This window comes from Schistocerca cancellata, chromosome 3 (assembly GCF_023864275.1).
Source record: "Schistocerca cancellata isolate TAMUIC-IGC-003103 chromosome 3, iqSchCanc2.1, whole genome shotgun sequence".
Lineage (NCBI taxonomy): Eukaryota > Metazoa > Arthropoda > Insecta > Orthoptera > Acrididae > Schistocerca > Schistocerca cancellata.
The window spans coordinates 489438484-489443392 of record NC_064628.1 but is presented as its reverse complement, the minus strand read 5'-3'; the positions used below and the strand labels follow the sequence as shown (position 1 = coordinate 489443392).

The window sequence follows — 4909 nt, the reverse complement described above, 5'->3', positions numbered from 1 at the left end:
TATAAGGGGAGTTCAAAAAGAAACGAGCTAGAGGCATAATTACAGAATCCAGAACCTGTATGTTAGAGGTATTGAACCTGGCTGTTGATACATTTGTCTCACTGTAACACAAGGCGGTGAATGGCCATCTCATAAAATTCCCTGGGCTGCGATGTTAACCAGTTCCGCACGTACAGCTGGACGTCGCCGTCCGAGGTGAATCATTTGCCCCTCAGAGCTTTTTTAAGGGGACCAAGAATGTCGTAATCACAGGGAGAGAGGTCCGGACGGTACGGAGGGTGGCCGAGAACCGCCCATTTGAATTTCTGCTGGAGTGCCGCGGCTGTGTTGGCCGCATGAGGCTTTGCATTGTCGTGGAGCAGAATGACCCCACGGGTGTGATTGCCAGGTCGTTTTGATTTGATCGCTTGTCGAACGGTGGTCAAGGTTTGCGGGTAACGCTGTTGTGCCGTGCTGCAGGGAGTGAATGAGAAGGGGGGCGATTTTTGGTCCCCTTAAAAAGGCTTCGAGGGGCAAACGATTCACCTCGGACGACGACGTCCAGCTGTACGTGCGGAACTGATTAACATCGCAGCCCCGGGAATTTTACGAGACAGCCATTCACCACCTTGTGTTACAGTGGGACCAGCGTCACAATGGCCAAAGTCAATACTTCTAACATACAGGTACTGGTTTCTGTAATTATGACTCTGGCTAGTTTCTTTTTGAACGCCCCTTATATAATCAAGGAATCAAGGAAGTGGAAGTGTTTGTTGCTTCAATAGGCGTCCGCATAGAAGATTTATACCGCGTACAAGGAAAGGGGAAGGACAGCATCCACTAAGTCAGAATGCGGACGAAAGTGTGTGTTGAGTGATCGTGACAAACGCCGCATCCACTAAGTCAGAATGCGGACGAAAGTGTGTGTTGAGTGATCGTGACAAACTGTCAGTAAACGGAATTGCGACGAAAAATCGGAGGACGACAGCTGCTAAAATCACTGTTAAACTGAACGTCAAAACAACACGAAAGGAATTCCAGAAACCAAGAATTGCAGGACGAGCTGAAATTCCAGTGCCATATAACAGTAACGCACATCCCCGTAACAGGAAAACGAAGGTATCGAAGCCTTATAACATGTGCTTTGGAGCAATGGAAGAGACATTTGTTCGAATAACTCTTGTTTCACACTGTTTTAATTTGCGGTCGAGTTTACTTCTGGGGCACACCGTTCCAAACCTACGGTGCAGTCTGCTTGCTGCGAAGTGTGCGGCATGGAAAGGGTTTTCTGATGACTTACGCAGCCGTATCGTGGTATTCGATGGACGCCTGGGTACGCTGCAATGTCGCACTACTGCCAATGACTAAGTGACCATGTCTACTCAACAGGTCCCTCCACAGTACAATGTTTGTTCCCTAATGGTGATTCCATGTTCCAAGTCGACAGGTTCGCTGTTCGCACAGCTCGCCTCGTCCAGGACAGGTTTTGTCAGCACGAGGGTGAACTGTCGCTTCCCCTCAGACCACCATAGTCACCAGATCTGATTATTAGTATTTGTCGTCTAATTATCCACATCCGTCGTTGTTACACGAAACTGGCACGATTTTGCTAGAGAATGGTAAACTATTGCCTTGAAAACGGTAGAGGTCCTGTGTTTATCCATTCCGAGACGGCTGGAAGCTTTTTTTTCCCTCTACACCATATTAGGGACGGCGATGTGTCGTGATTTTGAAGTTTGCATATTTTTGTCTACAACTTGTAGGATTTCAGGCGAACCCACCGTAAAAGGGTCTACAGTGCTGCACGTCAAAGCTGTGGATGGTTCATAAGATGATCTCTGTGATGTCTATTATCACCGTAACAGTGAAGAAAATTCTGATACCACACACAGTACTTTTGTTTGGAAGTAAAAAAAATTGCTTTCTTCATTCAAAAAAATGGTTCAAATGGCTCTGAGCACTATGGGACTCAACTGCTGTGGTCATAAGTCCCCTAGAACTTAGAACTACTTAAACCTAACTAACCTAAGGACATCACACACATCCATGCCCGAGGCAGGATTCGAACCGGCGACCGTAGCGGTCGTGCGGTTCCAGACTGTAGCGCCTTTAACCGCTCGGTCACTCCGGCCGGCTTTTCTTCATTACATTCGTTATTTTTGTAATGTAATTTACGTAATTAATAACATATATAAGTACGAATAAACACTAACAAATATTTTGGTGAATATTAAGATCTAAAATATAGACAGATTGTAACACGCAGTTTTCATTAAGAATAGAAAAATAGTCATGAAAGCTGTTCAAAGTTGGGTGTTCGTCTCATATTCAGCATTATTCTATACTTGTGTAATTCTGCTGAAAACTATAACACATTAATCATTTGGCTTCCAGACTCCATTGGCAAATAGCAACAACAGAAGGATAGATCTGTTACTATTCGTTAGTTCGGCCCAACGACAGAAAGATAACTCTTCAGGAGCCTAGTACCTTACGCGGAAGCTTTGTAACTTGTCGGCGGCCAGTACTTGTTTTAAGAATAATGTACAAAAGCACTTCATTTAAATGTCCGTGTATTTGTTTCTCTTCTTGATTAATGGCCGAAGAACGGCTTTGCAGGTAGCTAGCAGTTGTTGAGCGTAAACGGAGTCTTAACGTTTACCGCTATTTAGTCGTAACTAATCTCAGTTGGGTCACTGGTGCTTTCTTTCCTGACAATAATTAGTCGAGCGAAGCGGCAGACACAGCCATAAAATTTTAATTTGCAACTACTTAGCTGTACACCCTGAGCCAGCAGCCATGTACCCAAGCTCACAATCCCATTACATGGTAATCCCGTTCTTGCTAACTCGCATTATATATGGCTGAAGTTAAATAGAATGCTCGGTGCTTGCAAGTAATACTGCACTTTACGAGTATCTTGCAAAAGCAATTATTAATTCTTGAAGTTATAGTTCGCGTTAGACACCACAAAATCTAACAGTCAACATTCACATACGTGCCCCACAGCGAATGACGCAGGTCATCTCATATCAGTATTGAAAATATTATGTCTCACGTCCTCTGTGTGCCAAGAGAAGGAAAAATATCTATGTACACTCTCTAACCACTCTTAATATCATAATTACTATACGAGATTGGAGCGACTAATTGTCAATCCTTCTGGAACACTGGTTCTTTAAATTTATCTCATAGCACTCCGTGAGAAGTATAACTCCTTTCTTCAAAATATTTCTGTGTACTCGTATGTTCACTGATCATCTCCGGTACGCTTCCATATCAGCTATACTGGCATGTTTCGATCGTTGCAGCGCGTCTCTGGAATCATTCGATGCCTGTTTTCTCGCCTACATGACAGGCATTCCTAATGCTGGAACTGGTCGCTGTCACAGCTTGTATTCAGAACATCAAGCGTAGATTTTGTGATAGACGTTTTACTTTTCTATACAACTGCCGTAAGACCAAATTTCCTTGTAGAGAACAAAACCGTTAACAAACTGTCATCCGAGGTTGCTCATCCTATCTGATAAACCGCTTATGTACTGGGTGTTTGTTTTAACTTGAGTCAAGTTAAAAGGCATCGTTATCTTCCCTCGAGGGTGGACAGGACTGGCGTGCACTCAGCCTCGTTATGCCAGCGGAGGAGCAACCCGTATAAGAGTTGACGGGCCCAAGACCGAGACGTCGACAACAGCTGGGGATGAGGTGTGCTAACACCTTCCGCTCCATACCGCATCCGATGACCACTCACTGAAGACGATACGGCGTTCGATCGACTATCGCTCGGTCTTCAGGACATTATCGCAGGGCTTCCTTTTTCCTTTGATACTATATGAATATAAAAGCATTGATTGATAACGACGTTACTAGTCGTACATTCCAACGCTGAAACAAGAGTGCGAATAACGGCTGGAATATAACTGCAGGGCGAGGAGCCACTGTACGATAAATACTATTAATACTACAAAGTGTAAGATAATATAGGACGTGAAAGTTAACTCCATCGACAACATTTCGAAGGATGTTCACGGATCCCTTCTGAGGATTTGGTATAGGAGACACTTACTCTCCAGGGTCACGCTTCATAGTAGATATTTGGTTTGTTGTCCAGGTTAACTTTGTTCCTTTGAAAATACCTTCACAATATTAAAAATTCCAGTAAATACGCAGTCGTGAAAACTTACGACTCAAAATAATGTGTAATATAATAGTCCTTAGTCGAAACTGTGATATCATTGCCACTGCTGAGGAAACAGCTGAGCATAATGTCGTTTTGCCTATCTTCAAAAATGGCTCTGAGCACTATGGGACTCAACTGCTGTGGTCATAAGTCCCCTAGAACTTATAACTACTTAAACCTAACTAACCTATGGACATCATACACATCCATGCCCGAGGCAGGAATCGAACCTGCGACCGTAGCGGTCGTGCGGTTCCAGACTATAGCGCCTTTAACCACTCGGCCACTCCGGCCGGCCTGCCTATCTTCCATAGCAGTCAGTGAACACGTACATTACGTGCATACCGGCCGACGTTTCATCAGTAAACGTACCCACATGCGAAACCGAGTAGTACGGAATGCAAACTTGAGGGCGAATAGAAAGAAGGCATTACTTCTGGCAACAGCAGGCAACGTGAGCGATCGGACCATGTTTATTTCCACAAAATATACCTAGCGCATATCGTTGATATTTGCACTTTTTGAGCAGATTTTTTAGTTCATTACAGATGCGAGGATAACTGGAGGTGAGAAATCAACCCAATTTAAATTATTCTATAACGAGCCACTAAAGACCATGGGTCCTTTATGCGAAAATAGATAGTATCCCTGTGGTAGCGTATCTGGAGTTTGGGTTCTCTATGCGAACTGTTGGTAGGCCAACTCAACAAAAAATAGCCTTTCTAGTAAAGAGCAACGGCAATTTGGTCT

The 4909-nt window shown here is 44.0% G+C and overlaps 1 non-coding gene across 1 annotated transcript; it reads right to left on the bottom strand.

Moving 5' to 3' along the window:
- Positions 1-4368: 4368 nt before the first annotated feature.
- Trnas-gga (transfer RNA serine (anticodon GGA)) lies at positions 4369-4452 on the bottom strand. Its single transcript is given in 2 exon segments — positions 4369-4403; positions 4413-4452. It is a non-coding gene; the product is annotated as a tRNA-Ser (tRNA).
- Positions 4453-4909: the final 457 nt, after the last annotated feature.